Source organism: Perca flavescens, chromosome 1 (assembly GCF_004354835.1).
Source record: "Perca flavescens isolate YP-PL-M2 chromosome 1, PFLA_1.0, whole genome shotgun sequence".
Classification (NCBI taxonomy): Eukaryota; Metazoa; Chordata; class Actinopteri; order Perciformes; family Percidae; genus Perca; species Perca flavescens.
The window spans coordinates 35278922-35297583 of record NC_041331.1 but is presented as its reverse complement, the minus strand read 5'-3'; the positions used below and the strand labels follow the sequence as shown (position 1 = coordinate 35297583).

Sequence of the window (18662 nt, the reverse complement as noted above, 5' to 3'; positions counted from 1 at the left end):
AAACTGAGCTGCTTTTTGTCAGAATACGGCGGTGTGGAGAGGGGAACGCCACTCGGGGCAAAAGGCATTCTGGGAGTCTGTTGTTTCGGAGTATCGGCTCATGTTATCTAAAAGATTGTCCGTGGGGGGGGGGGGGAGAGAGAGAGAGAGAGAGAGAGAGAGAGAGAGAGAGAGAGAGAGAGAGAGAGAGAGAGAGAGAGAGAGAGAGAGAGAGAGAGAGAGAGAGAGAGAGAGAGAGAGAGAGAGAATTATAACTCATCTTTTTAAGTAGCTTTTTCATGCTACAAAAACGGTAGCACTATCACACCCTGTGTGTATACATACCTTGGATATTAATTATTTATGTATTGTATTTACATCCTATATTCTATTGACACCATCTGACCTCTAATTTTCAATCACACTTGTTCAAGACTGCTAATGTATCTTGCTCGGGAAAGCTCTTGAGGGGCCATAAAAGGCCATGCCCTCTTTTACTTCTGCTGTGTGAAGAGGGTCAGTGCCCATGAGATGGGATGCTTTGGAGTGCCATTAGAGAAATGCCTCTTCACCCTATTGTCTGTTAAATTGTTCCATTTCCTGGGCATCTTTACCGCCCACAGCCCCCTTTGTGAAAATACTAATTACAATCTATCTTTACCAGTTTGGTGAGAACATGTATTTCAATCTAAGCACACAATCAAATTGAACCATTTATTTATAACCAAAGATCAATCAATCATACCTTCAGACCCCTAAATCTTGCATAATCTGCCCATAATGCACTGGATTGAGATAAAGTGTTGGCCCCACAATGCTTTGAGCCACATGGATACATATGAGATAACCTTGCTAGATTGAAGGCTGTGTCTTTGTTAAAACCTTGCAGCAAGTATCAGCCGATGCATGTCTCTTGTGAATGTCCGTTTTAAGTGTGGATGTTGCAGATGTGTGGGTGTCTTGCTCGCGCTCTTTTTTTTCTTTTCTTTTTTTTCCCCATTTCAATTTCAGTGTTGTTTGTGCTTGCTGTGGTTCAAGGACATTATGTAATGCTTATGAGAGCATCCCATCTGGAGAAGTGCCATTGAGACAGAGTTTGCAGAACTCACTTTGGAACTGAAAAAACAGCTTACCTGTGAAAGACATTAGTAACTGAGGACACTAAATGAAAAGAGGAATTTGCAGTACAGCAGGTAAACCGCTCTCAGGCTTAAGATTTTATGATGGATTTTTGGTGAGTGTCAATTTTTGAAGATATATTAATACTACTAAGTAATTATTTAGTTGCTACACAGAGGTCAGCACTTGGTGGATGCTGTTTTGTGACCGGTATTGTACGAGTATGTGCATTCACTCTTTCAGAAATGTGTAGTGTTTGAGTGTCACAGGGAGGCTTGCGGCACTTTGCTGCTTCAACAAGCCACTCATTGTGCTCGGCTGGTTAATGAGTGAAATGCCCCGATTGGCTCTCTAATAGATGACCTATTGAATGAATATAGTGGAGAGCCTAAGATAAAAGGGGGATATGCAACTAGATTGAGGCTGGATGGCAGTGCAATGTCCTGAGCCGATCGTAAGGATCGAAATCGGGAGCAATTCTGGCGTATTTTAATGGATCGGTGTTGGCTAAAATAAATCGTTGTAGAGAAGGCCACAACTCTGACTGTACGTTGTTGGGATAGGATGTCAGGCTTTATTCCAACAATGTACATCCGGGGAGCCAGACCAAACTGGAGAAACGGCGAGATTCAGGAACTTCTTTCGGTAAGGGTCAACGTTGAAATCGGCAGACAAATTCAAGGAATTGCAAGAGACTTAATTGTTTAGGACCAAATTACGAACTGGCAAAGTGACTGTGCCATTCATCCATGGGCTACTGGATGACTTACTGACATCACCTTGCCTATATACCATTTATGGATCACTGGTTAACCTGTTGCACCATTTAATACTGCATCCACCATAGGGGTGGGAATCACCAGAGGCCTCACGATACGATATTATCCCGATACTTATGTCACGATACAATATTATTGCGATTTTAAACATATTGCAATATTCTGCGATATATTGCAATGTATTACTTTTTTTCCAACTTCAGATTTTTCCCAATTTCAAATGTCCCAAAAGGACAATTTTGTCAACATCTGTTTTATCTAAAAAGATACATTTCTCTGTTTGTTCATCTCACTTCAATTTTATTGCTGCAAAATGTGATTGTCAAGCAGACAAACTGACCAACACATGTCATAAAAGATCGATACTTGGCGTCTGTGTATTGATACAGTATTGCCACGAAAAATATCGCGATACTATGCTGTATCGATTTTTTCCCCCACCCCAAATCCACAATATGGAAAAAAAAACATGAATCTAATACAGTATCATCCTGGTTGATGAGAATTTGGTACTGTGGTAGGGGTGATAGTAGCTCAAACAATGTCATGTTATTAACCCCAGATACTACAATTCCGCATTATAGCAGGGCTCCAGACTAACTTTCTTTATTAGGAGCACTGTAGCCCCCAACTAAAACAATTTAGGGGCACAGGCAGAAAATGTAGGGGCACACACCTTAAATCGACCAGCAATGCAATTTTTCACATTTCCCCCATTTGAACTGTTTTACTGATAATGCTTTGGGGATATTACAGAAACTACAATATGCTGTTTTTATTTTAGTTCACAGTAACATTTTAATTGAATGGTTGGGTGCGGTGGGGAGCCCTGTATAGTCCTCTTGTTTTTGTAGACTTAGCATTGAAGTGTAGACCTCCCCACATTATTACAGGGAAATAACAGAGGTGTGAGTGACATTCACAAGTATAATTTTATTTGTATGTTTAATGGTAATCATTTTATTTAATAAAATGAATCGCTTCTGAATTTTGCTGAGGCACCATTTTGACCTTGCTATGGCAACGGCTGCCTTTAAAGATCTGGTTTCCGTTCACACACACACACACACACACACACACACACTAACTAACTGCATCCTTTGTCAGGCTGTCACAGGGGCTACTGCTATCACCATTTGGATGCAGTTGTCCAGTGGAGAGACCCAAAGCTTTAGGCTCAGATGTCGCATAGTTAAAAGGATGCTATTTCATTAATAAATGATGGTTAGCTAGCCAATCCTGTGATGTTATCCTGTCTCCCAGTTAATGCAAGCATGATACAATAACAATTTTGCTCAGCAGTTTTACAGCTTTTAAGGGGACACATACTCCTTCATAAGGGCGTAAACCATGTGCCCATAATTCAATTATAAATATTTGGTTCTTAATCTGCATCTGTGCTTATCTATCCTACCTACAGTAGATCACTGTTTGCCCTGACATAGCTTAAAGTCAGTGGTTGCTTTCATAACAGCATCCATCTGTGACTAATTGTGCAGTGGCTGCAGGTTCCCTTTTTATGAAGCTGTCCTTGCTGAGTTGTTAGGGAAATGAGTCAGTCGCTAAGGAAGTGAGATGGTGTGCGGTCGACTGTATGTCACAGGGTACGGTTGGCCTTCACAAAAGAGAGCTCTCGAAGCATTGAAAACTTGTAAGCTTGTTTGTTAGGGCTCTGTAGAAATTCATTCCCGATGTGGATTAATGACGACAGAAACAGAAAGGAAAGTAGACAGGTGAAGAGTGCAAAAAGAGTGGGAGGTATAAAATTGCATTCACTTATACTATTCTGAAACTTCCTGTCTTGAAACATGGTGCAATCTGCCATAGATTGACAGTCCGACACATACACCTCATGCTACATTTTACAATATATGGTTTTTTAGGGGACATTTATCCCGAACACATCAAAAATGTAAAAATCTGCTACTCTGCACAGTGTAGCAAATGTAATTTAGTTCAATCATTTCTAACAGCTTTGCTGTGCTGACAGTATAGCCTATTGAACAAAAAGCTCTCGGTGTTCCTCTTTCAGATGAAGCCTATGTGATGCAAGAAAGTGTGTGTGTGTGTGTGTGTGTGTGTGTGTGTGTGTGTGTGTGTGTGTGTGTGTGTGTGTGTGTGTGTGTGTGTGTGTGTGTGTGTGTGTGTGTGTGTGTGTGTGTCAATACAAGGTAGGCAGTGATGATTTGGAAGGTTATGAACAATGATGTCGGCGGTTTTAAGTGAATTAGGAAAACCCAGTATCTCCCAAGCTGTGTAGGATACCCAAAGTTGCGTCCTTAAGCAGTTTCAAGTCTTTGGTAAAAGGCCGGTAGACAGCGATCACTTGAAAACCAATCTGTCCAAAAGCTTACAGTTATGCCTTTTCCTTGGATTTCTGTGTTGCTGAATTTGATTAACATAGTTCTATTGGGGGTGGTTGTACTTTACATGGATGAGTGAAGGGTGATATTCTATATTTTTCTTATCAACAATCCAAATGAAAAGTATAAGCCCAAGTATTGTCTGTATCCATAGTAGGCCTGCACAATAAATCGTTATAAAATCGCGATCTCAATTCACCCCTGTTCACAATTTAATTTTAAACGACTTTGATTTTTTTTTCTCCTTCAATTAATTTATTGAAAGCATTTGACATTGACATATTTTATGTAAAGACATGTTCAAGGAGTTCAGATAGAGCCGGGATCAGGGCCATATTTAGTTCAATGAGTTATATATCGCTATTTTTGGTTGCCTACTGTACTTAAATGGCCAGTAAGTACTCTTTCTTTAGTCATTGAAGCCTCTGTTTACAGGCTTGTGGTGATGCGCAATGTGCTGTAGGTACCAAAAAAAATCTGTTTGGTACTGCCAATTTGTTTTGTCATGGTTCATATGTGCAATAAACATTACACTTTGTGAGAAAAAAATCGTGGCAGAGAATCGGGATATCAATTCTAAGCAAAAAAATCGTGATTCATATTTTCCCTCGAATCGTGCAGGCCTAATCCATAGCCGCCTGTAGCTTATTCCTCTCTGTCATAGACCTCCAGTGTTGTCCAAAAACTAGTTAACATATCAATGAGCCACATGCTTGCACTGGGTGACATTTTCCTTCATTACAATGAACATGCATGCGCACTGTAGTTTTATTTTGAGTCAATACACTGTTCAGGCACTGCAAAGGTAGTTTTACTCACTGTACTCACGTTCCAAAACTCTGCCATTAAAATAGTCCCCAACAAACTAACTGCTGCTGTACTACAGTGCCAGGCTGTTTTAGGAAATTATTTAGCCTTTTTTTTTTATGTTATTTAACATTGATGTCTTCAGTAGGAAGAAATGAAAGCTAACCCATTGTTGGTTTTAGCATTTTCATGCATCTTGACACTTAAAAAGAACTGCAATGTAATGCGATGGCCTGTCAAAGCTTTAGTTTCAGTGAGCATTGTTTTAGGGAGTGTTATCTCTTGGTTCACAAGCTATGAAAACTAGCATTTGCTAGTGGAAAAAAAGTGTCAAGTGAAAAAAAACTATACATTGCCCCTGTTTAATATACCGACAAAGTCGTGCTCTTTAGTTCTGGTTGTGGTCATACTCTCAGCACATAGGATGACTTATTCACACCTGGATGACTTTGTCTATATGCAGCACAAAGCGAGAGCACATATTTGGGAGGGTCTGCAGGGAAACTCCAGTCATCTCAAGCCAGTTTCTTTGAGAAATCAAGTGGGAGTAACCTCGCCTTTACCCGACGTAGCCAAAAACTCTTCTTCCCACTCAGCCGCAGAAACCCCAGGAAGGGTGCTGCTGCTTGCAGACATTCCTGACTGTGTGGATCTCCAACAGTGATGCTTTCCTGCACATTCCTTGGCTCGCAGTGGCAAAACATAGAGGGGGTGGCTTTGACAAAACGTGCAACTCTAGCCGTGCCCCATACTGTATGGCTGCCACAGACAAGGCCTCCATTTAGAGTCACGAAGAGTAGGGTGCCATTGACTGCCATGAGGTGGAGTAAAGAGGCTCAACTTAGTTAAGCCAAGTTGGTTGGTCAGTTGTATGAAAAGGCAGTACAGGAACACAAATAGTAAGAGTGCTAATGAAGACACTCAGTAAAGTGACACAAGGATGCTATTATTTAAATCCTTTGGCTCCATTCACTCCAGTCATCCATAGCTCCCAGGAGGCATTTGAGGTAATGAGATCCTTCTGTGCTCCTTCTGCGTCACTCCCACCGTCAGACCTCTCTGCTGCTGCACAGCTGTAATTGAAGGCTTAGGAGAATGTGCCGTTCCATGCAACGCTTATAGCACAATACAGTCAGCATTTCTTTCCCCTGTTACACATGTTATTTTTCTAAGCACAGCTATTCATGCAATTCACCACATTTACACCAGGGAGTCATTCGATCAACTTTGTTGTAAGGCAGTTGGGTTTTTAAATGTTAAGTTGAAGTAAAAATTAAAAATTGAAAATGTATCGACATCGAAATTCTGAATCGGTTATCGACGTATTTTTTCCGTGCTGATAATTTCGATAATTTATTTCTCTTGATAGACCTACTTTCTCCTTTTAAAAACATTCTACCGCATGTGCAGGGTCAGAGATGAACACTCGCCAGTTGCCAAATGCGGGGGCGGGCCGACGCGCGCACACAAACACTGGCGCACACACCAGACACTACCTTCTGTTAACTGATAGCTAGCGTTTAACTCAGGCTAATTAATTAGCTAGTAAGTGGCAATTTTTGGCAGCCAGCCTTCCAAAAGAAAGCACAATAAAAATAAACAACCGATCATTAACAGTTGACCGACAAGCAGGAAACTGAGTCTCGGTTCACCCGTCCGGGAGGCTCGGACACACTTTCTGGACTCCGTGTCCGCGGACGGCTGTAGGCTTGTACCGGTGTTGATGTTTTGTGCATTGTCGGACACATGCAGCCACTTTCCTGACGCAAGTCCACAGCGGCCCGCGGCGTGTATGTCTGAGCCTGTCTCCAGCGCCTCAACCTGCAGGTTGTCAGCTGTGTGTCTGCGTGGTATACTCTCGGACGGCCGATTTAACTCGCCGGTCCTCATCGATGTAGTTTGTTATGTAGCTCTCCGCAAGCAGAAAAAAAGAGGAGCTTAAAAAGCAACTTGCTGGTTCAAAGTTAGGACTAACAAGTTAATTAGCAGTTAAGAAATAGACTGTATCTATGCCTATTTACAGTTTTTTTTAAACTTTATAAAAAAAATGCAGTGTCCGTTGTCGAATCACAAAAAAAATTATTATCGTTAATTTATCGTTATAGAGGTAAAATGTGCAATTAATCGTGATTTTGATTTGAGGTCATATCATGCAGCCCTACATTTTACTTACCTCTATGGGGAAATTCCTAACGTGCCTGTCTTTTGGAGTGGGAGGTAACCCAAGTTTTATACTGATTGCCTCTGAGCAACGCTGCTGGGGCACTTAGGGTTTAAGTGCTTGGCTCCAGGTCAACTTATCAGTAGTTTTTTGAGGGACAGGAGATTGTCACTGAACGTCTTGTCACCTCACCCGTCTTGTAATAGCCCTGCTGGCTTCCACCAAGACCTGTGCCTGAACCGTGTTGTTTGGCTCTGGCTGGATGCTGTAGTGTATGTACAGTGGGGGAAATAAGTATTTGACCCCTTGCTGATTTTGCAGGTTTGCCCACTTACAAAGAATGCAAAAATCTACAATTTTAATCATATGTACATTCTAACAGTGAAAGACAGAATCCCAAAGAAAATTCCAGAAAATCACATCATATGAATTTATTAAAATTGATAACCATCTGATGAGGAAAAACAAGTATTTGACCCCCTGGACAAACAGCATGTTAATATTTTGTAGAAAAGCCATTATTGGCCAGCACAGATGTCAAACGGTTTTTATAGTTGGTGACAAGGTTTGTGCACATTTCGGCAGGGATGTTGGCCCACTCCTCCCTGCAGACAGCCTCCAAATCATTCAGGTTCCGAGGTTGTCGCCTGGCAACTCGAATTTTAAGCTCCCTCCAAAGATTTTCAATCGGATTCAGGTCTGGAGACTGGCTAGGCCACTCCAGAACCTTGATGTGCTTCTTCTTCAGCCACTCTTTTGTTGCTTTGGCGATGTGCTTAGGGTCGTTGTCGTGCTGAAACACCCATCCTAGACCCATCTTCAGCTCTCTCACTGAGGGAAGGAGATGTCGGTCCAGAATTCCACGATACATGGCCCCGTCCATCCTCCCCTCAATACGATGGAGTTGTCCCGTCCCCTTGGCTGAAAAGCACCCCCAAAGCATGATGTTGCCACCACCATGCTTGACGGTGGGGATGGTGTTCTTTGGGTTGTACTCGGTGTTCTTTGCCCTCCAAACACGACGAGTTGAGTTGAGGCCAAAAAGTTCTACTTTGGTCTCATCTGACCACATCACCTTCTTCCAGGCCTCTTCTGAGTCGTCCAGGTGGTGAATGGCAAACTTCATGCGGGCCTGTACATGTTTCTTCTTGAGCAGGGGGACCTTGCGTGCGCTGCAGGATTTCAATCCATGACGGGCGTGTGTGTTACCAAGCGTTTCTTTTGTAACTGTGGTCCCAGCTGCCTTCAGTTGATTCATCAGTTCCCCCCTTGTGGTTTTGGGATGATTCCTCACCGTTCGCATGATCAGGGACACCCCACGAGGCAAGATCTTGTGTGGAGGCCCAGACCGAGGGAGGTTGGCGGTGGTGTGGTGCTTCTTCCATTTCCTGATAACTGCACCGACAGTTGATCTTTTCTCTCCAAGTTGCTTTCTGATTCTCTTGTAGCCCATCCCAGCCTTGTGCAGATCAACAATCTTGTCCCTGATGTCCGTAGAAAGCTCTTCGGTCTTGCCCATGGTGGTGATGTTGGATGCTGGTTGTTTGGGTGTTGACAGGTGTCTTTTATACAGGTAACGAGGTGAGGCAGGTGTATTTGATGTAGATAATTGGTTCGGATTGGGGCTGTGTCTTAAAGAAAGACTAACTGGCTTGTAGGAGCCAGAATACTTGCTGTTTGTCCAGGGGGTCAAATACTTGTTTTTCCTCATCAGATGGTTATCAATTTTAATAAATTCATATGATGTGATTTTCTGGAATTTTCTTTGGGATTCTGTCTTTCACTGTTAGAATGTACATATGATTAAAATTGTAGATTTTTGCATTCTTTGTAAGTGGGCAAACCTGCAAAATCAGCAAGGGGTCAAATACTTATTTCCCCCACTGTAAGTGTGCGTGAGGGTGTGTGGACAGGTTGTGTCTGACAACACTCACTGGGCCTCTATGTTTGAGCCAGAGCCAGGCAGACAAGCAGACTCCTCCCTACACCCCCAATGTCACCCAGAGTCTGCACTAAAGAAGTAGATACTTGAAGCCAAATGAATCCACTACATTATCATTACCTCTAGCTCAGTGGTTCCCAAGCTGAGGTCCGGGCACCCCCAGGGGGGGCGGCAAAGATCACAGGGGGGCGCAAGTCTTTGTCTGGTTTGAGGTTGAGGTAAAAAAAAAAATATTTGCACGTTAAACAAATTATGATAATACACTAGAATATATAATGTATACAAAAGTCTGTATGAAAACTATATATTTTGTTGTATCCTCGCTCAGCTTTTCTTAGACATGAGTAGGGGGGGCGCCAAGGAAAAAAGGTTGGGAACCACTGCTCTAGCTCACCCAGTAAGAGCATGTGCCCCACGTAGCTGAGTCCTTTGCAGCAGCCCGGTTTCGAATCCGACCTGCGGCCCTTTGCTGCGTGTCATCTCTTCTCTTTCTCTCCCCCTTTCCTTTCTCACTGTCACTATTGAATAAAGGGAAAAGTCCCAAAAAATAATCTTTTAAACTGTAATATGTTTGTGTTGAAACACATTGGTAGCATTTTTGGTATGCATCAAGTTTCTGTTTTTTGGACACCTCGGAGCTCTTGGACCCCTTACAATATTAATGCAGTTGCAGGGCTGTTCTATTGGATTTTTTGGGTGCCGGTGTTGATGTGCCCACCCCCTGTATGTCTATGCATGGACAAAGAAGACTAATAATGGATCAGGGCTTAAAATGTATTCTCTAAGCTCAGAGTACCATAGCCAACAGCACTGTTTACATTATACAATACAGATTGCCATTATTATAGTCAAGCAAGGGCATAAATACGGTTGCAAATAGCATTTTTGCCATTTTCCCAGATTCAAATGAAAGTATTGTTTTATGTGGATTAAACCAGTTACTTGTGCAGAAGTTCAGACTACTCCCTCTAGAGCTCTCCCCCCCCCACCCCTCCTCTGCACACAGATGCTTTGACTAACAGTGTGCTAGTGCATCCTTCCTGGCTTCCCACCCACAAGCATTGCATGAACAATTGCTGTACAATGTTGAAAGCAGTTTGTAAGAGTGCTCTTGTCTACTAGGATGTTACCCCGGTAAGCCGTCACATTTGGAGCTTTGCGAATGTCTGCAACAGCTGGAGTAAAGAAAATAGGACGGCGTGGAAAAAAGTGACACACTTTAGCAAGACACTGAACCTTCTGTACATGTACCATGGCTGTGGCTCCTACCCTTTCCTACAGTTAAATATGCTTCCAGTGTATGCTGCTCAAATGCAAACCTGCATATCATTTGAGCATTGCACATTTTCAATTCAAAATCTGAATCTCAAGTATGAATCTTTTTCATCTAAATACTCTGTGGGATGTAAATGGAATGTGATGCTTTTGCTAAAAGGTGACCTAAAGGTGACCTTGCAAGAGGCAGACCTTAAAATCCTGTTTTAAACCCAGGCCAGCTTTTATTTACATAATATTATGTCACTCTGTTTGCTTCTGTCAGAGACCTTGAAGACTACAGGAAGAGATGAGGGCATGATATGCACCAAGGAGTTGGAATGCTATTATAGCCACATCATTTGAAATATCCTAACACAAGAATGAAATATTGCTGAGGATGAAGTATCAGTCTGCGCATGGACTCGCCCAGGGAATTTTAATCCCCTCAATCTAAAAGCTTTAGTCTAATGTCGTACTAATGCACCACTGTATTGGAACATCAAATCAGCCAGTATAATAATTGCTGTTTTGTTTTCCAGTAAAAGCTGTGGGATTTGGTGGTCTTATCTGTATCCTGCTATGGACCACAAACTGTGGTCCACAGTACTATATACACTACTTCTTAAGTAAGTTGTACCGTATTTCTTGGCCACCTTGAAGTAATGCAGAATTATATCATGAACCTATAAACATAGTGTGGTATAATTTCTATACGGTAAGACTGTAGGAATGTTACCAGGATTCCTCCGTTGACTGACCGAGACAGACATTTTGAAACACTGATTATATAGGGATATCTTCATTGAGCCAACAGACAAAAGAATGAAAAAAAAAAATGTAAAGTCACTTTTTGTGTTGCTAATGTTTGAGTCAACTTTTAATTTGAAGCACATCTTGGCAATACAGACAGTCCATTTATATTACTTATGGGCTGATTATACCTTGAGTAGTCAGTTGACATAAACAGCGGACGGAATATATTTAGGTTACGTTACACATGCCAAATTTCTTTTGATTAAATGGTTTCTAGACATAAGACAATACAGTACATTGCCATCGTAGTCTGGAGTATGCCATGAAAAAACAACCATACAGTATACACAGACACACACACACACACACACACACACACACACACACACATACACACCCTCCCATTTGTCCTATTGTATTGTGTAATAGATATTATGTAATCCATTGACAATGTGGAGTGTAGATCACTGCTGTCAAGGCCCTGTTAACCTTCATTTACATTTGATGTGGAACAAGACCTCACCCTGTTATACAAACATTCATGACCTAATGTTGAGAATCTAAAATATACTGTATCTATAGACATTGTGTATACACACAATGGTTTGGAAAGAGATTTAAGTCAGAAAATTCAAAGTTCCACTGCACTTAAAATCATGTTACTGTATGATTAGTCAACTTACTCCATATGTTTACTATGAGTAAATTGGTTACGATTATACAGTAAATTCCCAGTTTGGGATTAATTAAGTCCTTCTATCTATCCATCTTTCTGTGTATCTATCCACACGCTGGGGCCTTCAGCTGTTCTAATAAAAGAAAAAGCCCTTCCAGATATCTTAAAAAAATAAAAAATCAGTTACACTCCTGAGTAAAACTTTACTGTTAAAGATCCAGCTATTAACCTTAGTGAGTTTACAGTGAAATTCGTATGTCCAATTTTTGTTTTATTTCCGTACCTTATTCCCCCACGAGAACTAGTCGCAATCACAGAAATAGAGGAGACATCTCATTCGTGTGTTTTCGTTATAGGGTTGCAAGTCACTCATCAAAGCTGACAGAAAAAGGGTGTGGTGGTGATATGGTGTATCGCAAACACACAAACACAGAGAAGAATTGGTTTGCAGGTCAAACTATTACAGCACTACAGGGATTTTCCTACAGCTTGCAGTGTTGTCCATTCATGGTGGGGCCTCCATTGTCGGTGCTTCCCAAAGATAAGAAAGAATGTATTTAATGAGGACGACCATCATGGAATATGTTTCCCTCTAATTCCTGGCAATTGCATGTGGGGAAAACTTAATCCTTGCTTCTCTAGCATCAAAGGGCCTCTCTCATAAGCGCTGTAGGCTAGTGTGTAAACCCATGTATTTATACATTGTAGTGTAAAAATTATTGATGTTCCACATATTAGCTTCTGGTGTTTAACGGAATTTCATCCTCTTAATAAAATTATGGTTGACAGTAAAGCTCAAACAGTGCAGTTATATGGGTGCATGTACAGTGTAAAATAACACTACTTATGACAGTAGATTTTAGAAAACATGCACCAGATGGCCCTGCCAGGAGCTGGGCTTTATGGTAGTCTGGAAAATTACCATCATCTGGCTGATCTGAAACTGCCACCCGTTGCAGCAGTTTTGTTTAGGAGTGTAAACAGTGCTCTGCTTGCAGATGTTGAGGTTTCTTTTTGAATGGCAGCGCCGGTAGTAAGCTGGCTGGCTTACTCAGGGATAATTATGGTTTTCGTATTGGTTGTGGTGGTTGATGGAAGGGGCTGGGCATACAGAGGCGCCCTAGTGCTCCACTGTTACAGGATGGAGCGAGTCCAGTTATGAAACCTGAAATGGGGATGTGGCTGGCTTCACCAACTGGAAACAATGGACTCTCTCATTGTATCACATTCTTTCCACCCAGTTTTTCTTCTCAAATTTTGTTTCCAACTGATGTCTTTTGGAGAGAAAAAAATTTAACTAAAAGAGAAAAAAAAATTATTCCATGAAGCCCATCTTTTAGTGGTTATAATTGTACATTATATTTGTTTTACACTAATTGTTAAACAAAAATACTGTGGAACGTACGTAACTGGGAAAAAAAGCTACGATCATAATAAAAAAAAATATTCTGTCAAGGTTAAACGTTTTATTGTTTGTCCGAAACAACACACAACAGTGAGTCAAAGGTTCAGAGATGTACAATAAGTTTGGTCCGCCGCTCTTTAAAGAGGACATCTACTGACTTCAACATAATAGTCGCTGCAATAAAATCGTTTTTACTAGCTAGGGTTGTATCTGTCAGAGATAATTCACTTTGAAGTTGTTTACTACTTTTGTGAGGCCTCTTCCTTCCAAATAATGTTGAATCATTTTTTTTTTTTTTTTTTTTTTTTTGGACCATAACCTGTTTCATTGAATAAGACAAACCTCTTCTGAGCCTCATCTAATTTTGTATGACTGTGCTGACATTATGCTAGGGATGACTCAAGTGACTGATGATGGATAACAGTTTTCCTTTGTGAGTGTGCAGGTGTTTTCAAACCCAAACGGCACATGAGAAGGAAATGGCGTAGACTAATTCAATGAATGCTATTTCAATATTGGATTTGCCCCATGGCTGATATGTTTAGACCTAAATTCTATGTATCTTTAAATCAATAAACCCCTCTCTGGACTGCAGTTTTTGTCAAGCAACAAAATTGATGGTTTCACTTGTGCTGGTGCAAATCGGCTCTAGTTTGTGGAAGTAAATGTGAAACACTTGAGCAGTAATGGCCAGCTTCCGAGCATGTGGTGCTCTTGCTTGCACTTCCTGTATTTATTATAAGCAGTGGCATTTGAAGCTTAAATCTGTATTGAGATAGCATCCTGCTAATATTGTTAGGTTTCAGCAGCTCCTTCTGGTGAATGTGGCTAATTCAATACCAGTAGACAGTACTGGGAGGAGAGGAGGGGAGATGGGAAAGGACAGAAGGCCTAATCTAATCTGCCCCGTGCATTGCAGTACATACATCAGTCATCTGTTTATTGAAAGGCTTTGTGTACAGTCAAGACCCAATTCTGATCGGGATAGGATTTGTCCCATGCACCTATACTGAAAATAACACAGGGTAATTTAGTCTTGTTGAGTCATTGATTATACATGGCAAGCATTAATATTTGTAATATAATATGCAGTCATAATGGCGTTTTACTGAAATTCATCAAATGCCCATCTTTTGACGAGTCGAGTGTTGCCTATAAAATATGCCAAATGTTTCAAAGAATGTTTAAAGTTGGGATGTGCTTCAGTCATCGTAACAACAACCATTTTCCCAGGCAGCCCACACCTTTTCAGACCAATTCATTTTAAAACACATTTTTTTTTCATGCACTCATTTGTCTTGCTTACAAGAACAGCTCCCCTCCAAATGATCAGTAAATCAACAAGGCAAATATAAAATTGTTAAAAATAAAGAATTTACTCTGCTGAAGAAAGATTTGTCTAAAATACACTATCCCAAAAGAGTGTTGGCACCCTCTATAACATCTTAACCCCTGTAACACTGTGAAACTTAGTGTGGTTAGGGGTTAGTGAATCAACTGAAAGGCCACACCTAATAGTTTCTCAATCTGTATAAACTGACAAATAATATCTTCGTTAAACATATCAGTTTCAACTATTTGAAATACATGATAAAAGTCCCAAAAGTTGTAAATACATTGGTGCTGATGACTAATTGCACACTGACTTAGGGGAGAAGGGTGTAAGATCCTGGGGTATAAACTGGTTTGAATGTGTTGGACATTTCCTAGGATGGTAATCTAATATGCTAATATGACAGAACAGACATTTAACTGACCAAATAAGTATACGGACAAAGAGAGACCCAACAAAAGAACCCACATGTGGGCGAGAGAAGATGGCACATACATAGAGTACTGAAAATGAAATGAACTTTACTCAATGTAAGTCTGTGTCTTCTATGGTTTTGCATAGAAGTGTAGGAAGTATGAAAGAAGAAAGTATGAAAGTACACTGCAGAATGGAGTCTTTGTTAATGGTGACAACCAGATATTAACCTGTCTCAAATAAGTGGGTGTGAATTCATCGTTCGGTATGCATGTCGAACATATGAAAAGATTATTAAGACACCAATAGGCATATTTCAGTGGTTTGTTTTATTTGAATGCTTGACCAAATCCAGCTATATAGCCGATTCCTTTGGTCTAGCTGACCTTTACCCGCGTCGCCTTTAACCCCAGGTCTGTGGAGCATGGGCTGAGAAATGTGGTTCGCTGTTTTCTTTTAAAGAGGTCACTCTTTGTCCCCGTTTTGTCCAAGCTTATTGAATGCCAACACAAAGACGGCCATAAAAGCCAAGTGATTTGCTTCGGCAAGAGACCTGGCTGTTTGCTCTCCATGAAAAGGCTTTGAATTGGGAGTAGGTTTGATGGAGATCTGACCAGATGTTTAGATAAGATTGGTTTATTACCCATGTCAATACTTGGCATAAAGAAAATAGATTGACCGTTGCAGGCAGCATTCAACCACAACGTTTTCAGAGTAAATGACAGTCTCAAATGAGAAACTGAATCTCTCACACTCTTAAAATTTAAAATCATCTGGCCTTTAATCAGGCTCACGGGGGAGGAAAATTCAAATTAATTTATGATAAATAATGTCATTATGACATTTCATGCAGAAAGTCAGCACTTTAACCCCATAGTCAGTGTTTCATTTGAAATCTAATATGTTAAAGTAAATGGAGCCAAAACAATACAAAATGTCTTACCATCCAAATACTTTGGGACGGCCATGTATCTAGCTCCTTGACAGATCTCCTCCAATGGCGTTGCTTCCTGTTTGGCATCTGGCATTGCCTGGTGCTTTTTAAGGTGCCCAGCAGGTACCTACTCCTGCTTTGTTTCCTGGGAGGCTAACCATGTCACTCTGCTGCTCAACAGACTGCTTGTAAACACACCAGGGCTACCACAGATGAATATAGTGTAAATAGCCATTGTGATCAAAAGGTCCGATGTAAAGCAGACTCTTCATGCATAAAAATCAACAGTGCCCATGTGCAGTTGCAGTACACATTTCATATTGTCATGTCGTCGTTGGACCACTGCTAATTATGAATAGAGAGAGTATACACAAATATTGGCTTAACCTTTAATTACTCCTAGTAAACAGGGTATTGGTGAGTATTTCAACAAAATGGTGATTCAATCTATATCCAGTACTTATAACCAGATTGTTGCAGTGCGTGCTGCAATCCCACCACAGAAATGATTGCTTAGTATAAACAAAGACAACATAATAAAAACACAAAAAAGAACTCAAAGAAAAATACGAAAATATGAAGAAAAGGAACTTGCTGTAATTTATTGGTCACCACCAGTATATTTAATGAAATCCCACCCAGCATGGTTTCCACTCTTATCATTGACTACGTTTATATGCACATAATATTAAAATGTTTGCCCTTATTCCGAAAAAGACAATATTCTGACTAAACTGTTTACATGGCTAATGAAAGTGAATATTCCACTAATATTCCCGTTTACATGTAGCTGTGCAAAATACAATTTTTTTTCAACGTTTACCAGCAGTGGCGAACACAGTGTCCGTCTTTCATTCCTTCAACCAGCTCCTTGAAAAGGCGTAGCGATGTGTGCGCATATCCAAAACCCTGTTGATATCCAAGTCTTTGATAATGTTTACAAGTAGCTGTGATTCTCCTTATCGGGTCTGCAGCCTTGCAAACTGTTGGCTGGTTGGTTTGTGTACAGCAACCATAGCAACGCACAGAGCTGACCATAAGCCGTAAACAGGCAAGAGGCCGTAAACTGCGATTAAAAACCCTGGCCGATTTTCACGTGACCGGCCATGACCGGCGACCTGCCGGTCAGTCTGACATGTGCCGATTTTATGCTGGTCAAATTCACTCGGGCGCCGCATGATTAACATCGCGCAACATCAGCGCACTGCCGCTCAATCAGCTGTTTATGAAATGTCATAAAGTCGTAATTACGGTTCTGCAGAGTAGTCTGCTCTACAGATCTCAGGCAAACGGTCAGCCGCTCTCTTTCTCTCCCCTCTGAGGCTGAACAATGGGAACATGAAAACCGCACTCACGTGGGTCCCGTGAAATTTGACAGCTACAGTTTATCGGAAAATAGCGTTGGGCACACTGACTTTGGTGAATTCACTGTTTATCAAACCCCAGATGAGACAAGAAGCTAACGTTAGCGAACGCTGTATTCCTCCGACACGCTGTATTAACGTTACCGTTTAAAACGCTTTCCAGGTTAGTGGGGATGCATACCGCTCCAAACCAACATTAAAAACGTAGTAGCCTAGCCTAATCTTCCCTCAGCGTTTAGTTTTGTTGCTAAACTGTGTGTAAAATGAGCGGTGACGTTAAAACATCTGTGTGACGTTTATGTTTTCAGGTAACGTTACTGTTACGGATGTGAGAAGAAGGAAATGGTTCTAACATTGCACTTTAGATGTGTGGGAATGTCCCACACCAGGAGTCATTTATATAGTTCTGTTTTATAGTGATCAATTATCTATTCAAAAAATGTTCTATTAAAGAAAAGATAGAAAATAAATATTTGTGTGTGCTGGAAAGTGGTTAGAAAATATGAAATCGGAATCGGCTAAAATCGGTGTCGGCAGTTCAAACTCAATGAAAAATCGGAATCGGCCTAGAAAGTTGAAATCTGTGCATCTCTAATTCTGAATGTCCAAAGAATGCCTCTAAAACCTGAATAATACCGGAATATCCCTCATATCTTATTCTGAATATCTAACCGGAATATGTTTACATGACCTGTATCAAATTTCGGAATGTTGTCCTATTTGGAATAATAGTGGAATATTGGAGTGCATATAAACATAGTCATTGTCACGCTGTTGTTTTTCTGAAGCTGTCACACAGACACATACCGCTCCCAGTCTCTGTTACACTTCACCTCCTCTTTTCTTTGACACGAGGGTCTGCCCGTTCCTTCATCTCAGCAGCAAGCACACAGTGACATTAGTTAGTTTTGAATGGCTGCTGTTCCAGGATTCAGTGACGCTAGTTTACAAGGCTGCTATGTGATTCCCTCAATTGCCAAGCTTTCATTGTAAAAGACCTGGCACTCAGTGCAGCACAGTTTCATCTATTCATCCAAGCTTGCTGAGAGACTCAGCTCTATTGAAGCATACATCCCTGTCTGTTCTCCCAGCTCAGTGCTAAACCACAGGTTTGATGGTGCTGCTTTTTTGCCATGGTAACTATAGAGTTGGAGCATAAAAAGCCTGTTCAAGGCCAGGAGCGTTCACATCTGGTAAATGAAAGTTCTTGCAGTGCCAAATTGCTGTCTAAAGACCAGACAAACCCTTTAAATGCTGAAGTCCCTGGGTCATCTGACCTGGAGCCGGTAGCTTAGAGGCATATTGGCTTTGGTCCACGATTGCACAGCTTGTTTCCTGGTCATGTTCAGTCTTGTCACTAACTGGTTAGTCTCGCA

General features: G+C 41.1%; 1 protein-coding gene across 2 annotated transcripts in view; it reads left to right on the top strand.

Moving 5' to 3' along the window:
* adcy7 (adenylate cyclase 7) overlaps positions 1 to 18662 on the top strand; it is a 75179-nt gene that overhangs the window by 7515 nt on the left and 49002 nt on the right. The gene's annotated exons all lie outside the window — the stretch shown is intronic.